This window comes from Elgaria multicarinata, chromosome 4 (genome assembly GCF_023053635.1).
Source record: "Elgaria multicarinata webbii isolate HBS135686 ecotype San Diego chromosome 4, rElgMul1.1.pri, whole genome shotgun sequence".
NCBI lineage: Eukaryota > Metazoa > Chordata > Lepidosauria > Squamata > Anguidae > Elgaria > Elgaria multicarinata.
In genome coordinates, this window is record NC_086174.1 from 123,736,807 (window position 1) to 123,755,787 (window position 18,981).

At 38.7% G+C, this 18,981-nt stretch overlaps 1 protein-coding gene across 2 annotated transcripts in view; it reads right to left on the minus strand.

The window, feature by feature from the left end:
• MYT1L (myelin transcription factor 1 like) overlaps nt 1-18,981 on the minus strand; it is a 385,911-nt gene that overhangs the window by 230,898 nt on the left and 136,032 nt on the right. For both annotated transcript variants that reach the window (XM_063125114.1, XM_063125113.1), the window contains exon 2: nt 12,217-12,320. The gene's annotated coding sequence lies outside the window, so the exon portion shown is untranslated. The remainder of the gene's footprint in view (nt 1-12,216; nt 12,321-18,981) is intronic.

Here is an 18,981-nt window from a genome sequence, read left to right on the forward strand (position 1 = left end):
CTGAAGCGCTTCCCCAGATTTATTTGTTCCTTTACTTTTCTACACACACATGCACATATTTTCCACCAAATAATCACAGTTACAAGGACAACGAACTAAAAACATGTTGCTAGTGATCCTGCAAGCATGAAGAGTGCATTTTGGGATGAGCAGATTCTTATAGGGCATAAAAACAGTGGCCGTTTCTACACCTGCCTTTTTACCCGGGATCGTCCGGGATCATCCTTGTGCATCCAAATGACACACAGGAGATTCCGGGAGGAGGCAGGGACAATCCCTCCATTTACCTGGGATAATCCTTAGGTGTAGAAAGGGCCAGTGACAGAAGAGAAAGGCTCAATAAGAACAGTGGGATAGACTAGGATGCAGGTTTGTCAAATCAGAAGCTGGGAAAAACCAGACGAATACAGTTGCTCAGGGCTCTTTGCCATATTGCATTTTAAGACTGAGAGTCATCTCTTATTTAAGCTCATAACATGGAATGGATTTGTACTTCTCTCCCTCCCTCCCTCCCTCCATAAACATGGGTATGCAGAGGCTCTCCCAGAATCCAAGTACATATGTTTCTCTTATGGTACACACACAGATGCATCATTCCATGCTATGATTTTAGACATGGCAGAGACTTGGAAGGAATCCCCACAATGTAAGATTGCCCTGAATGAGGTAGTGTGGGGTAAACTGCTACATGCCAAAACTATCCTTTAGACCAACCCTAATATATGCATGTCGATTGATAGGTTGTAATATTAATTTCCACTACAAAAAGTATCTGATTATTAGGTACTCAGTTTGAGGAGTGTAAAAGGTATTTTAACTATTTTAGTACCTGATTAGATAAAAGCAAGTTTTATTGGAAGAATCTAAAGTTTTATCACCCAGACGCAGAGCACTCACTGGTCTTAGTACATCTTTACAAAGGCATCAAACAACTCACAAAGCTCATACATAAGCGGCTTACAGATCTGGAGTAAAAAAGTAAATATAGCAATTTACTAGTGTACAAAGCCCTAAACAACTTGGGACCTGGATACCTGATAGAGTGCCTTCTCCCTTACCAACCTGCTTGGTCACTGAGGTCTTTGGAGGGCACATGGACCTTTGGCCCAACTGAAATCCACCAGAAGAGCCTTTACTGTGGTGGCTCCTTCTCTTTGGAACTCTCTGCCCTTGGAGAGCAAGCAGGCGCCAACACGATGCTGCTTCCGGTGCCTCCTGAAAACAACTCTTTTCCAGGAAGCGTCTCTCAACTGACCATAATTTCCTAGATCTTCTTTCTTTTTACTGTTTTATTCCCATGTTCACCATTCTGGAATCTATTTTAGTTATGGAGAAGCCTATAAATATAATAAATAAAATATTTTGCGTATTTTTCAGCACTGAATGAAGAACTACAGCTGTTTATTTGGTTAACAAAAGCCTGGCCTTCTTTTCAGAACACAGCAGTCAGTTGCCTGACTTCTGATCACACAGGGGAATCCTTCTTTCCTGATCAGACTAAAAAAGATTAATTGCCTTGAAAAAGTTTACATAAGTGCATGTAAATGAACAGAGGAAAGGCATGTGTTGCATGGTAAACATCTCCAATAAAGTACAACTGATTCAATCTGTGTGAAAGAAGGCAAAAACAAATTGGTTTTATTATTGTTATTTAATTTCATTTTCTGACATTTCCATTTACTTGATACATCAGTCACGTATGCATTGGGCAGAGGCAGGCAAGCCCCAAAGCACCCCAGACTAACACTACAAACTGGAGGCAAGAAATCTATCAGCAGACATTTTGGAAACACACGTACCACAAGAAAGATCTTGCGGATTGTCAAACATTCCCTGGCACTGATTAATGTGAAAATCAATGTGGTCCTCCTCACAGGAGGAAAGGAAGCAGGCTAAGACTCATCACTCTTAATCACAGTAAATGGCTTGCTAGATCCTGAGATAATGTTTAGAAAATTAGGCATTATTTTCTGTTTTGTTTTTCAGTTTGAGTATTGGCAAACAAAATATAGGAAAGATGCAAAATGTACCCGCAAGACTAGCTGTTCTAGTCCCATAGCATACTGAAGAGAGAGAAAAACTTACCAAAGGACTGGCTGGCTACTGAGTTGTTAGTTATATTATAAACAGAGTGGGGTGAACCTGGTACTTGTTTCAGGAAATGGCAGGTGAGGGTGTAGATGTGCAGAGGCCTAGAGACGATGGAAGATCAGAAGTAGGAGTTCTCTGCAAGCTGATGCCGAACATTACCTACTACTGCTTTGTTTATAAGCAGATATAATCTGCACTTGGGAATGCAAAATCTAATTCAATCTGGATCTGCCTGAACGATACGGTATCGTTGTTTAAAATCCAGCAAGACTGCAGGCAATATATGATAATATTATGATACACTGCATAAATCAATATTGCACAAGCTACAACAGGTACAATACTGGTGGATATTTGGCACCCTGTGATTCTGCCTGCCCCACAGACACAGAATCTATCACCAGGACATATACAAAAAGGGGGCTGAAACTTTAGATAGGGGTGCACAACCTGTGGCTCAAGGGATGAACACGGACTCCAAGTACTTAATATTCTCCCTCTGCGAAGGGTGCTCCGCTCTCCCTCCCTGTTCATGAATTTCATCCCCCAGCAGTCCTGATACTGATTACTTTTCCCTTGCTGGTTGGTAGCTGCAATGAGGAAAGAGCAATCAGGAGAGCTGGAGAATGGGTGAGTGGGTGAAGAGAAGGCTGTCCACTCCCTCCACCAGTAATCTTCATACAGATTGCTCTTTCCTCACTGCTGTTAGCATCGTGGAAAGAGCAATCCAATTGAGGACCATTAAGATGTATGCATGTGTGTGTACAGTCCCCAGCCCCTGAGCCAGCATCACATGTGGACCGCGGAGCTGAAAAGGTTGTGCACATCTGCTTTAAGCTATTAAAATCATCACGCCATGGAGCAAAGAGCAAAGGACTTGCTTTATCTCTGGCCTTCTTCCTCTGCTGCCATTTCCTTACCCCCTCAATAAAAGAAGATAGTAGACCTGTGCTGTTACTATGATAACAACTGAGACTCTTATGTGGGTCAAACAATGAACAAGGAGGCTCTTTGTCCCCTAAGATATGCAGCTGCCCAAAGGCAAAATTCTGACCTCAAATAGATCTAAGCCTCACTGGCAGCCCACAGAAGAACCAGAGATTTGCTACTAAACTACAGCAAGAATATTAGCTTGATTTGTAATCAAAAGAGAGGACAAAAGATGACACAGATTTGAATAAAATTTGCATATGCTAACTTAGAAATAATTTAGAAATAGTTTCTATAATTTAAATGGGAATTCATTTCACCACAGTGGGGAAGATTGTGACCTCTGTATTTGCACAGTCTGCTATCCAAGTGCTATCTACATTGATGGGCCTCTTTAAGGTTTTTCCTTCTTACAGTTCTTTGGGATTTTCTACATGAGGCTTTTATACAACCATTTCCCTGAGGCTTCTGCTTCCAGATTCTTTGTGAGATTAAGATCGGCTCCTTTACATGTTCCCCCTCCCCTGGAGGTTCCTACCTCTGCTTTTCAATATGTTCCATTACACGATCACTAGGTGGTGCTGTGGTATAGCAGAATCGTGCAAATACACCAGTTTCATGCTGCCATTCATAAAAAATACCAGACTTTCCTTGTTAGATAAAAACTCACTAGAGGCCCTGGAGGATGACAACATCATATAAAGCATCCAAAACTACGGTGAGTGAGAAATCACAAGCCCAGAGCGAAGGCCTCGTGGAGAAAGGCTCTTAAACTCTATACTGGATTTAGAATAGACAGCCCTTCAAATACAGGATGTCTTCAAATAAAGGATGCCTTTGAACAGAGAACTGTCCTCTGTAAAGTAGGACACATGCTTTACATATAACACATACATCCTCCAAAGAGACTTTTTGCACCTTTATTGGCACTTGCTTCCATCATGAGATCAGATGTCATAAAATCTATGTCATAACAGATCATATGTCGTAAAACTTATTTTATACAAAGTTTCAGAATTTTATAACTATACAGAGAAGCTTGCAAAAATGATAGCACTATATACTAAAGGCATAGAAAGAAAAAACTCCATAGCTCCCTAATCATTAGTTCAGGCCTTTGGATTCTAAGGTCTCTGGGGCATTTTCAGGTCTTGTTTTGTATACTGCCTTCATATATTTGGAGAAAGAATCATTGAAAAATCTAATAACAACAATAATACTTAGAATTATACATATTAGTTGCTTAATGTAAAAAACAAAACCATGATCCTTGCATTTTCCAATAGCTCCACCATACCTGGCTGTACAATCACCAGTTCCTTATGATTCAACAAGACTGACTTGAGCACGCAGGGCCAGACCTACCATAAGGCAGAGTGGGACAGTCAGCTGATTTGGGGTGTCATAAAAGAGCAGCTAATTGTTATTTAATTCATGATTATGTTTTTGTTTTACTTCCAGGGAGGAGGAGAGGTATTTGTGGGTATTTTCTCTCTCAGTTATCAAAATAACTTGACAGGCCTTGGATGCTTTGCAACTTGACTTCCAGGGAAGGGTTGGTGCCATTTCCTGCTTTGCCTTAGGCAGCAAAGTGTTTTAGGCCAACCCTGAAAGTCTAGATCGTAAAAACACACACACAACCCACCTTCCCATCATTGACTCTATTGGCAACTATGCTTTCAGCAAGCCATAGCTCCTTGGTGAGAAATGTGCATTACTCTTATGGGGTTCCATTCTGATTATCCCAACCATCTCTTGTTAAGGCACTTTAGTAAGTGGGCTCAGATTGACCTTTCTGAGAACTACTTCAAACATTAATTATACATCTTAATGCTAAGGGACAGTTTATACATTAAGCAAAACCACGTAATAAAGCTTTTCCTAGACTGTACCACTTTAAGCCACAGGTGAGAAACTTCATTGTGCCCACGAGGAAAAATGTCCTTCACATAAAAAAATTAAATAAAAATAGCATAGCATAGCATGGGGGGGTGGGGGCTACGCAGAACCTTTCTCCCTGACATGGTCATTGTTCATAGGCAGGAATGTGTTTTATATACGGAAACATTCAACTGTGCAGTCTACCACCTGCAGGTTCAAGTGGTACAGTCCAGGAAAGGTTTTACCACTTGATCCTGCTGACTGTATAAACAAGTCCCAGGATCTATGTGAGTGAAATTTAAGGAAGGCTATTTGTGTGTTCGTTGTAATGCAAATGTGTGTTTTTGGCAGACCTATAGAATGAACTGTGTGGATGGGATTCTAGAGGTTTATATAATAAAAATAAAGTTGGAAACAACCCTGGCCTGTAGCTACCAGTCACAATGCTAGCTAGACAGATAAGATAATTACTAATATCCTTCTGCATGTGAAGAGGGCTTTCTCATTTCCAAAGAACTAAACATAAAAAAGTGGCTGAGACAAAGCATATAAGAAGGAAGAATTCCCTCTGACATATACTTAATAAAGCTAAGAAGTGCTATTTTGCTTGATGAGAAGTGCACTGCTTTAATTAACGTTTATTGTGCAAATTGCCAACACTATCAGCAGTAGCAGCTTTCTGTAAAAAAGAAGACATCATTCTTTGGATTATATGCTTCCTTCAAAACACATAGATTTACATCAATGACTTTCTATGCAGTGAGGATATTCCAGACCCGTCAGTAGAGTGGGGTTTAATTTTATTGTATAACCTACACAATTTTTAAAAAATGATTTAAGGATCATGTTTGCTGGTGGGCTGAAGTTATGTTTTGTTGAAAGCACTAGAAACGATTTCCTCTTCTAATTCCTATTGGTGTGTTGTCTGACCCTGCCCTGATAGAACATAACTGCTCTCTTTAGCCTGCTGACATCAGCACAGCCTGTGTGATCAATCACAGCTGACGGTCTCCTGAGATTGAAGCAGCCAGAGCAGCTAAGGGTGCTGTGATGTTGTCTGTGAACGATAATTTAAAGAGCCTGGTGCCTCGTTTCTGAAACCACAATTTACCATGAGAAAGAGGACGACGGAAGGGTTATTTGCCCTACTAAAATTTGTAGTGGTGATTTATATAATCCTGCACTTATTTTTCTATAAACAATATACCAAGTCACCCTGATTTTCCAGGGGGGACAAAAAGCTCACATGTGAAGCAGTTGTTTGGTAAAGCAAGGATATCAGAGACTTCTGTGGCTATCCAACAGCATGACAAGAAAATTCTGCAAAAATTGAGAAACTGGTTTCTGAACAGTTTTATATGTCTGTAGAATAGACAGAAGTTTCTGGCAGATATTTACAGTTAGGCATATAAAAATAAACTGGAAGATCCTATGCTATGGAATATTAGCAATTCTTAATATGTTGCTCTGACCCAAAGGCAGCACTGTGGACATGGAGGTCCCAGTGTACAAGAGTTCCTACAAGCAAGGATTCCCCTTCATTTCAATATCAGGAACAGTTCAGCATAATTTTCCCCAATTACATTTATAGGTTGTAGCAGTAGAGATGATGAATGTGTAGCACAGTTGCAGCAATGACTGACTCAAGAGCTCACTTATACCAGAACTTCCACTGAAAATGGAGGTCATCAGAACTCAGATATTTTTTTTAATTTAAAGCAAGATGACTACAAAAATAACCTTGACAACCAGACACCTGTAATTAATTATGATTACTCAAGTAAGCAATCCTAATTAAAGGTATTTTCATATCATAACATAGCAAAATTCCTGCATTGAATTTGATTCCTGCATTGAATTTGATTCCTGCATTGAGCAGGGGGTTGGACTTGATGGCCTTGTGTGTCCCTTCCAACTCTGCTATTCTAGGATTCTATGAAAAATGAGCTGGAGATGGAATGGACCACAGTGTGGTGATAGAGCAGATGCTTTGCATGCAACAGGGCTAGATTGCACTCTACCGGCACTCTTCAAATACTTAAAAGGTTGTCACACAGAGGAGGGCCAGGATCTCTTCTCAATCCTCCCAGAGTGCAGGACATGGAATAACGGGCTCAAGTTAAAGGAAGCCAGATTCCAGCTGGACATCAGGAAAAACTTCCTGACTGTTAGAGCAGTACGACAATGGAATCAGTTAGCTAGGGCGGTTGTGGGCTCTCCTACAGTAGAGGCCTTCAAGAGGCAGCTGGACAACCATCTGTCAGGGATGCTTTAGGGTGGATTCCTGCATTGAGCAGGGGGTTGGACTCAATGGCCTTTTAACCCCCTTCCAACTCTGCTATTCTATGCTATTCTGACTCAGTATTAGACAGTTTCCTGCATAACATGGAAGGAAGACACTCAAATACATCATCCATGCACATTTTATTAAAACAATAGTGTGTGCATGTATGTGTGTAGATATAGATATAGATATATAGTATATGTAAAAACTTTTCAAACCACCCAACAATCTTCGTTCTCTGGGCAGTATACAAGTACATTAATAAAATAACATACAAGATAATATAAATAAATTAAGATAAAACATGATAGGATTAAAAACAGTATAAAGCTAATAGCAAAGGGTAAACAGCAAAAAGATCTACAAATATTGGGTGAATAAAAAGGAGTTCATCTGATTAAAAAAAACACCCAAACCCCTCTAGGGAGGGGATTCCATGGGCGGGGCACCTCCACTGAAAAGGTCCCCCCTCTTGTAACCACCTGCCTTGCCTCATTTGGTGGTGACACCTAGAGAATGACCCTGATGCACAGGTAGGTCAATATGGGAGGAGATGTGCAGGCCTTCTCCACTCATTGAAATATAAATTCTTAGGGTACTTTCTTATAAGCTTGGGATCTTAAATTCGGACACATGATCGGCTGATTACTGAAAAAATGAGACATTTGGACATTTTCCTCAAAAAACAAGAAACTCAAAAATATGCCAATGATATCAAATACAAGTTCAGTTACGTAAATGTTAATAACTTCTTTAGACACTGCTATTAATAACTTTATTTAGATATTTCCATGCATTTTATTTACTTGGATTGTATGTATGTGTACTTTACTTTGAATATTATATCAATGCAATTTTGAAAATTAAAAATATGATTTTAAAAAGCAAACATGCAAAGCGATTAAGGTATTTCCAGGATACTCAGTAAGTTGGAATTTTGTGCACCACCACGTCCTCCAAGATACACTGATTGTTAGAAAAGTCTGAACGGCTGAAATCTGTTCATCTCTCCTTCAAAATGGGGATATGATGATGTATACTACCAAATGATTAATGTACAAAACGCTAGTTAAGAATCTGAAATACGGTACACGTATAGCCCGCACCTGATTACTGGAAAAGTGCAAAATGGGACATTTCCCCTCTTAACCAGTTAACACTCAGGATATAAAACGTGCTGAGGCACAGCAGGATTTAAGGACAGAGCAAGCAAAGCTAAATAATGAGCTCTGTTGCCCCAATTGAAAAAGGCAATAGCAGCCAGAATGTATATCTATGGTCCCAGAACACAAGCTTTATGTACTGTTTATTGTATTCACAAAGTCAGTATGCAGTAATAAAATATCTACTATTAAGAGGTAAAGCAGCCAAATATTAACCTTGGAGAAGAAATTTGTTGTGTCCTACAAAGGAGCCATGGAGAAAGTGAAGCAGGAACTTCAGTTTTGTTAGAGGCAAGCTTGGACCAATCTGAGAGACATCATATAAATATTTCAACAGTGACTCATCTGAGCTAGAGGCAACCTCTTATGAATCATCTAGTCTGTCCCTTGGAGTCATTGCAAGACTGATTTCTTCATTTCTAAGCCAATGGTTTCTTAAGTCTGTAAATAGAACTTAGCTCCCATGGGAGCACCTGACCTCCCAAATATTCTTGTCTGTATATACATCCCTTCTGATGAAAGAAAAAGAGTAGAAACAAATTCTGTGTGCTTAGATTCAAACACCACAGGCCAAGAACCCCTATCAATACAATTTCCTCTCTAACAGTTTGTTAAGAAGCAATGTGAGATGCATGCATTTCTGTCTCTGAGTGTACAATCACCACGATATTGGATGTGGGCAGGCTAGCATCCCTCACATGTCTATGCACTTGGAAGCTCAATCAAGGGCTTCACGTCTGTAAGATTTATGTGTACCACAGATACTCAAAATTCTATCAGTACTATAATAGCTCCTTGGCACTTCAATCCTTCAGGGCAGAAGAAATGCCTAATGGGATTCAATTTCACAGAATCATGATGAACTGGAAAATCAGGAGTTTTAACAGTACATTCAAACATGCATCTGCTGGAAAGACGGTAATATTCTTCCACTTGTCATAAGGCTAACCCTACAAAAGTGTTACACTGACCTTGGCCTTAAACGAACATTCCATGCAATCCAAAGACAGTCTACATCTGGCCTAAAATCACCCATGTTGTCCTATAAAGCTCCTCTCCTCCTGTCTACACAGTCTACTGGATTTCCCATAGTCCAAAATGCTTTGGGGGATGAGGATTAGGGGGACTGGAATAAGATTTAAGTTATCCATATCTAGCCTTCCTAAGGTCAAGTACACAGAACCTGAGCCTTCTTCCACCATAACTTACTATTTTACCATGGTCTACATTAGTTCATGATTTAAATTATCCTCCGGAAACTCTTTCCTCCAAGAAAACCAGGATAAACAAAAGAGACTTGAAACCAGCAAATTACCTCTTCCAATCAGAAACTTAACCTAGATAGATCTAGATATGTAATAGGTTTCATAGTTAGTTATAGATCTAGATATGTAATAGGTTTCCTCACTAAATAACAGATAAAAATATTCACTGACATTGCAATACTTTACACATGGACCATATTCCACTGTGTACAATTCAAGAATGTACATACAAAATAATGGTCAGTGGAGTTCTTCAATTCCATTAAGAGAAGGAACAAATGGACAGGAACACACAAAGATTTGTAGTAGAAAAGCAAGAAGAAAAGAGAGAAATGAAATGAGACAGGAGTGTTGGCCTGCACAGATCAAATTTACTACCAAACAAGTGAGCTGAGTAGCATCTTACAGGCTTCATTTTTTCAAAATAATGTCTATAGTAACCGGTCTTTTCTCTTGTTGGCATAGTTTTAGCAAAAATAAAAATAAAAAACAGATCAGCTAAACTAATGTATCCACAGCATATAGAACTAAATAGGGCACAAGAAAACAAATTCAACTATAACTAGTATTTCAGAGTTAAATATATAAATTCTTGTGTATATTAAAACACTGATAAAAAGTTTTGATAAACACCCGTTTCTAGATACTAAAATGTTTAGATTCTGAACTGTTGTGTTTGGACACTAATTCTAATTCTGCCTACTCATTTTTTAAAAAAATTTCTGGTAGTTTCCAAGAATCAAACAGCAGAAAATAACTCAGAAAAAAAATCCCATAAAGCATTCTTTAAATAAAATAATAATAATAATAATAATAATAATAATAATAAACAAACAACACTACAAACTGCCTAAATTGGCTAAAACTGAATTTCCTCTTTCCTTCATTTTTATGTTATATTCTGACTAAGGAAAACAATAGATCTTGACTCATTCATTTCCCTTTCAGTTAGCTCATGGTCCAGTACAAAATGAGTCTTGCACGAAAAAACAACAACATTTTTTATGAATACAAATTGAAGGTACTGGTTTTGATCTACACGGCTCAAGACCACAATAGCTGATGGAGCACACCTACCAGCATGAGCCGACCAGGACGCTACACTCAACAGTTAAGGCCCTCCGCAGAGTGAAGTTCAGAGAGCAGTAACAAGAGAGAAGGCCTTCTTAGTGGTGGCCCCCCAGTTATGGAATGATCACCCTGATGAGATGCGCCAGGTGCCAACATTGCGATATTTTTGGCACCAGGTTAAAACTGCCCTCTTCTCTTGGGCCTTTGGCAGCCATAGAATGAGCTTAAATTAATTCTTGTCTTGGCTGATGGTTTAACAGATTGTTTTACATATATGTTCTCTGTGGTACTATGTAAATGCTTTTATTTTTGTAGTTTGTACAAAGTGTTTTTAATGGTTATTACTTTTTGTACACCTCCCAAAGAGCTTTGGCTATGGGGCAGTATAAAAATGTAACAAATGAAATGAAACTAAGTTGATATATTGAAGTACCCCAATTCCACGCTGTCACAGGACCTCTCATATGAACCCAGAGCTCCTACACCCACTTGAATGCAGAAAACAATACTACAAATGTTAAAAGATGCACAGCCAGAACTGCAGTTATTGGAGTGGGCAGCCACATTATGAAGAACGGTCTGTGCAACAATGCACATGGAGTCTAGAGGTGGGTTAGGCTGACTTTGTTAGCACTTGGATAATACTTCTTTTAATGAGATATTTTAAGCACACCTTTAAATAAACTGGATTGCATTCAGGCTGTAAAGATGCAAAGATAAAAGGAAGAACAGCAGTGCCTTTCTACTAATACTAAAGATTTTACTCAGCTTCAGATTAAAAGAACTTACATTTTCTACTTAGGCCTGATATATCCTCTTACTGAAGCATACCCAAATCAATACAATAATTGAGATGCAAAATGTATTTCTTTCCTTTCCCCACCCACCAACAACATGAATTGTAAATCAAATATCATACAGTCATCACCCTGTAAAACAAGGGGAAAAGTAGAACTGGGAGTAGGGTGTAACATAAACAGGTTCGGTTGTGTGGCATCCTCACACATTTCTATTCTTAAGTTGTTGAGTGATTATTTTGCTGATAAAAATGGCACAGTTTTGAATTTTCCCTTAATGTAGGTGGTGGGTGGGTAATACGAAACTGCACTATTGCTGAGTATATCAAGAAACACAACTATATTTAAAGCCAAGCTTTTTTTTTTCCTACTGACATTTTTAAATAAATTCATAAAGCCGCATATACATTTTGATAATTAGGTTGTATGCAGCCCTCGTCTTGTATTGAGAAAATGCTGTTGTATTAAGCATTATATAGGAAAAGAAATTCCCTTTTGTTTGCATAACTGCATCAGCGTGAACAATATATGCATTTTTAGCTGAGCAGTGTTTGGATCTTCATAGCATGAATGGTTCTTTCAAGAGCACATGCAACACAATTTAACTGCATCTTAGACGCTGTGAAACACTAAGCAGATAATATCACAGTGGTTACCGAGAGCAGCAAATAGGAAAAGCTCATCAGGAAATGAATTCTTGTCAATAATCTCAAGAGTATTTTGGTTAATTGTACCTGAAATTGTTTAGCGGGATAATTGTTCTTTGGTCCAGACTCTTCTTTCCAAGCCTATCAAATCCACTGGGTTGGATTCACAAATTTTCCTCCAAATTCATTTTCTAAAAGACAAAATAAATGAATAAAATAAATCCCTCTGTAACAGCCTTCAACCATTTGCTTTTCTTATCATAAATAAATATATAACCAAATACATTGGGGTTGAATCCAGAGCACCATGAGTGTAGTGAAAATAGCTGCTGCACTCCTGTGTAAAAGCTTGCACTAGCGAAACAATCCGTGCAGTGCTGTAACAAGTAGGGTCAGTCTGTAGAAGTGCTCGTGCTCTCTCTTCTGTAAGTAGCATAACAACTTCGGATTTCTTGACTTGTCCATATGTTCTAGCATGTGGTTTAAAATAGCCCTTTCATGAGTGAAAGTCCACCATCGTATTCAATCCAATGTAAAGTTACATTTGTAGATGTGATTGTTGCGAACAATATACTGGGATAAATAGATTAACATAGGGGTCCCCAACCTTTTTTTGACCAATAAGCATATTTGGGAATTTGAGAAACTGCTGTGGGCTCCACCACACAACGAGCATGTCTACACCAGCCATTTATCCTGGGATTGTCCCAGGATCATCCCTGTGCATCCAAATGATATACAGGGGATCCCGGGAGCAGGCAAGGACAATCCCTCCATTTTCCTGGGATAATCCTTAGGTGTAGAAAGGGCCAATGTCTCCCATAGAGGATGCAACTAGCCACAATATGGCTGCCGTGGGGGCCTAGTTGGTCAAGAGGTTGCGGGGGGGGAGTGAAAGAGTAAGGCTAGAGGCTGGGAGGGAGGGGGAAATGGAAAAAGTTGTTTCCTGGCCCACCCAATCTTCTCCTGTCCACACAGATCTTTTCCCTTTGCGCTCTCTCTCGTTCTCTCTAGCCTTGTTATCTCTCCCTCAATCCCTTTCCTCACTATTTCTGTCCCTTCCCCCTTCCCCCATCTCTTACCTTTTTCATTCTCTCCCTCCTTTTTCATTTCTCTTCCACTCATCCCTTTATTTTGTGGTTTCTCTCCACTCCCACCCTCTAGCCTCACTCTTTCTCTCCCCTTTGCCTTCTCTTTTTGTCCAATGAACAGCTGAGCAGTGTCAGTTTCAGGAACAGGAATGAGAACTTGGCACCTTAACATTTATTATTATTATTATTATTATTATTATTATTATTATTATTATTATTATTTTGAAGGGGGCAGGGAGTGAAAAGCTTTATGGGTACCACATTAGGAACCCCTTGATTCATATATTTCTTCCATTACTGGCACCACAAATCTTGTTGATTTCAATTAGACTTTTTGCCAAGTATACATTGCATGGCAGCTCATGGCTATTCCTTTTTTTTTTTTTTTTTTTACACAAGGGAGTCACCTGTAGCAAGTTTAAAGTTAAAATACTGATCTTAGAAATTACAGTGTAACTGATGTTCTCTGTCTGTAGTGGGGCAATTGTTTATGCACTAGTTGGAGAGAAATATGGATGAATAATGGGGAGCCTAGCACACATTCCACATCAGCCTGCTTTGGTGGGCACTTATCCTTAGCACATCTGCACATCTGACTTGTTAATGTCTCTTCAGGTAGAACAGGTTGTGGGAGGTTGTAGGATTGTGGATTAAGTTAGAGAGAGAGAGAGAGAGAGAGAGAGAGAGAGAGAGAGAGAGAGAGAGAGAGAGAGAACTGCAACTCTCCATATTACCTTTTGGATTTATTTATTATTTATTTATTTACAATATTTATATACCGTTCCCCATTCAAGAATTTTGGAGCAGTGGACAAATTGAATAAAAGAATAAAAACATACTAAATGCATTTTTAAAAAGAAACAAAAGTGCAATAAACCACAGCTGGTCATTAAGAGAAGGCTTCCTGATACAACTACATTTTCAGGAGGTGCCTAAAGAAATGCAAAGTTGGCAACTGCCTGACCTCCAGGCAGGTGCCAACTTTGAAAGGCATCCACAAATAATACAGAAAACCTTTACAGAGTCCACCTTTCAGATAAAGACAAACACAACTGTAACCTATGACAGTCGTCCATATGCAGGAACACACACAAATTTGGGAAGATCTAACTTCCTCAACCCTCAAAGTAGTTCCTTTAAAGAGATCTTGGAGACTTTGTGAGACTTTTTCTCCAGCTTGGTGCAGACTGGAAACCCCACCTTTTCATCCAATGAAGTTTTAAAATTAACTGGTCCTTTACTTAATGTCTTGATTAACTGTTTATTATACCATTAAGTTGCCCTGCTTCATGCATGCATTAAACACAACTTGATGAAAGTTGGATTTAAAATTAAAATTAATAAGATGCTGTTCCTAGTAAAGATTTCTTCTTAGAAGTATACAAAATCACACAAATATATCAGAATCTACTGTTATGAAAAATGTCCTTGGCAGCAATACGCAACTCTATGCCGAGGGTACAAACATAATGGGCATTTTAGGACAATATGTTTCTTACTTATTAGAAAGTCATTATGAACATGATCAATTCTTACAGTTAGGAAGTGCCTCACTTGCCCCTAAACGAACAGTCATTCAGGGAACCCTTTCCTACCATGATGTGTCAAATATGGAATCCTTGTACAATGCAGAGTGACATGACCAGGCCTCTTGGGTTGCATCACAATCCTCTGTGAACTAAGGATTCACCCTAGAAAACCCACAACATTTTCCTGTAGTTGCCATTTCCAGGGGGAAAACCAGCAAGATGCCAACCATGGCAGTAAACCTTTCCTGAAAGACCTTACTGATGAACCCCAACAAACTTCTGAGGAGACCTAGGATTCTCCTGAGCACTGTTTGAAAACCACTGTCCTATAGGTATTGTTCAATATAAAATACACTTACTGTATAGCTATGGCATTAATTTGGTGCTGTTACACTGTGCTTGGGATTAATGCCTACGGTAATTGACTTTTCTTTTTTAAAGGTAGCCTATAATGAAATTCTTCTGAAGATTACAGAACACACAGTAGTATTAAAAAAAATCCCAGACATCTGTGATAAGGGCTTGGGAAACATTGTTAAAAGTAGAACAGGTGATCCATTTAACAGCTTTTGTTTCCAGTATAGAGCTCCAAATTCAAATATACTAATTAAAACAGAGTATATGGCAATAAGAGAAGACATGTTAATAGGGCTGCAGTGGAGTATGTCAGGAAAATGGAGACCCTTAGGGGTTCACCAGGCTGTTTATGATCAGCTGAATTCAGTAGCATTACCACAAATCCTCTAAAAGATACTGTAGTAGACTTCATAGGCATTACTTCTCAAAAGAAATAATCTAAGAGTGGGGGAAAAATTGGGACTGAAGATGAAAACTGTTTCCCTGTTCAACAGCTTGCACTTATGAATAACTATAAAGAAATACTAAGCATAAAGGACTACAGTAACATTGTGATTTAATAGTTTTCCAAGAAAACTGAACAGATAAATATATAGACTGACATGAGCATACTTCCACGAACTCCAGCAGGAAAAATTCTCCAGCGTCACAAATACTGTTCATGGAGGACTTGGTGATAAAACGCTTATGTAAGCTCTTGCCTACATAATTTGTGCCTCACATGAAGGAGACTTTTTGGTAAAAATAAAAAAAAATCAAGCCATTTACATCTTCCAAATCCTGACTTTTCACTTTGTGTTGAAATGAATTGCTTAGGAGCCTGTGAAAGTGAGCCAGCAGTCTAAAATACGTTATAATTTTTCATTCTAGAAGATGAAAACTGAAGTTTATTGATTGTTGCATATTAGTTTACTTAACAGCAAACCTTGTGGCAACTGGGGTTTACCATAGATCAGGAGCTTTTAGGCAAATGGTGACCTCTTGCTTTCCATTGGCAAAATCCTCACTTTAGTTATATCAGAATTTGGAACAATATCAGTAGGCTGAAGGTGACTGTGCTTCACCTAGCATTAATTATATATTGAACTCATATATGCCATAGAGTCAATGTGCCATGGAAAGTCTGTGAAACTTCTTTTCTATAAACTTGTTTACACAATAAACACATGTTTATCATGGAAAACTTCTGATTAAGCGTTGGTTTATGCTGCAAATTAATTTCCTTCACTGTAGTTCCATTGCTTCAGCACCAAGGCTAGCGACCGTAACCATAGCAGTGCAAAGGCAACCCCCCTATGACATGCATTATTCATTACCACTGACAACTCGAGCAGAAAGCAGACGACACAACTTTGACTTCTGCAGCAAAATTTAACATATGACTTTTCTCTCTCTTGCTCCCACTCAGGCATAAATATGAACTGTGCGTTTTCAGAAAACCTCCCTTCCTTTAAAATTAGGGCAAGATATTTGCCTATTCCTGTGGCAGAGACATTTCTGAGCAGATGAGTGCCACAGATTGAACTAGATGGCTACAAATGAAACACGCTATTCCTTATTTTAAGATACCCGCTCCCTGATTTTCATATTAAAGGACCCATTGTTGACCCCTAGTAGAGCTATAGGGAGTGAAGTGTCTTCCATCCAGAAATGAAACTAATGTTATTGTGGATTCTTGTAAAAAGATAACACTGATAGTATTTTCTGGATGTATTTTCTAAAACTGATAGCCACAGGCCTGAACACATTTGCTTCTTTGCCACACTAATGTATGATGATAAAGTACTTTATTTATCAAAAAGGTGAACATGATGTATAAAATATAACTGTAATACCACACACAGCTGCCAACCTCAGATCAAGAGTGCAGCACCCCATTGGCTCAAGTAGGGCTATCTTGATAGCTCATTTCAGCTTTGCTGCTACCAAAGTCAATAAACAATATTTAAATTGCCCTGTAATTCAAAGAAATTACTTCTTACTGGGAAGAAATAAGAAGAAACTAACAGTGTGTCATATAATGATCTTGATTTAATGCATGTTCCACCCATCCTAAATTGGTATCAGACTGAGTTCAACACACCAACTATGGCTATTTGAGGAGATGCAAGTATGTTACAAGGGAATGGGAGGTTGAGATTTTTCTGTTTGTGTATGCATATATACTTGCATGTAAACAAGACTGGGAAATGGATGTCTGATATCAAAGTACTGTTGTGTGTGAAAGATAGAAGTGAGCATGAGGTTGCAATGGTGACTGAAGTAAAGAGAAAACCCTACAAAGAAAGGGTCGCCTGAAGTCAGAATTCTATGTGAATGTGCATAAATGAGTGAAAGAGTTGGGTGTACTGGGCAGGATCCAATGGTGTCCTTGTGCAAACGGCCAAGTCTGATGATTCCGGTGCACGCACAGGCAGCCCTGCCACCACAAGTCCCAACCAGTGGAGGCCGCATTGTAGCATTTCTGGGGGCAAGCCCTGAAATGAGTGGAAACATTCATTGCTGAAAGGAGGCAACCTGCCTGTTGAGCGTTTCCACTCATTTGGGGGCTTGCCCCCAGAAGCACTACATTGCAGCCACCAATGGTATGCGCGCACATAGGGACAAGTGGACGTGGTTCCCACACAAGGTCACCATTGGATCCTGCCCACTGTTTCATGCACTTTAAGAATGTCAAACTCCTTCGTACAATATGACTTTGTTACAAATACATCAAGAAGAGTCTCCTGTTATGAATATAGATTGTCTGTTTTCCCATAGTCTTTTATAATCAACTATTTTGTCACCACTAAGACTTGCCAAGTACTTCAAAGCCACATTATCCACTGTAGGTATGTTTGCTTTATCCAGTATTTTACAACTAAGTTAAGGGCTATAGTTAGTAAATAGTTTACTAAACATTAGTCTCCTTTTTTTCTTTGTTTTTTGATGCCCCAAAATGCTACCAATACTCTTTTGGTTTTCTCCTATAATCTCTATGATTGTTATGGTAATAAATTTCCAGGAAATTATCATATATTTATAGGGCCACGAAAAAATGTCTAAAGCCTGCATTAACTTTAGCATTCAAACCTTGATATTCCCCCTTTTTTGTGATGTGTGGTAATATATATTTATCATTTTAATAAATATTTCCTTAGATGTAACTTGTAAGAAATATTTGATTGCATCCAGCAGGCACAGTGTTTTTATAAGGTTAAGAGTTTAACTGTGTGTTCATATTCCCAAAACATCCATTTAAAAATAATAACCTCATAAATATAAAAATCCAGTCATATTTAGAGTAGTCCCATAGAAAGCAATGGGATTAAGTTAGTAAAGATTATTTAAAATCCCAGTGATTTCAATGGGCGTACTATAAGAATGAGTATGTCTGGATCCAACCCAGAAGATGTGGTTAATTAGCCTGACCAATACTAATTTAAATGTGTTAAATCCTTATGCACTTTCTCCAGTATGGGCTTTTCTACCTAAGTGATTTATTGTCCACTCAAGATTGGTCACTCATGGAAGTTAGCAGGTTCTTTAAAAGATGTCCCCAACGTCTTGCGCTTTCCCCCTTTTATCCCAGTTTCAAAAAGATTGGCGGTAATGTGACAAGGGATGTTATTCAGATCTATTGGCTCCGTGTAAAATGCTGACATAGCACTATAATGACAGCACCACCTAGTGGCTGTAAATTCAAAGACTGAAAAACATATAGAACTTGCTGAGGAAGGACTTTCCTCGATTCAAACCACATGTCCATCATATAAAGAAGCCCATTGTAATCTCATAAAGAAACCAAAAGCATAAAGCCCTGTTATGAATATGGGTTTTTTGCTTAATGTAGAGAATTTATTTAGCTCTCCGTCTCATATACTTAAGATAACACT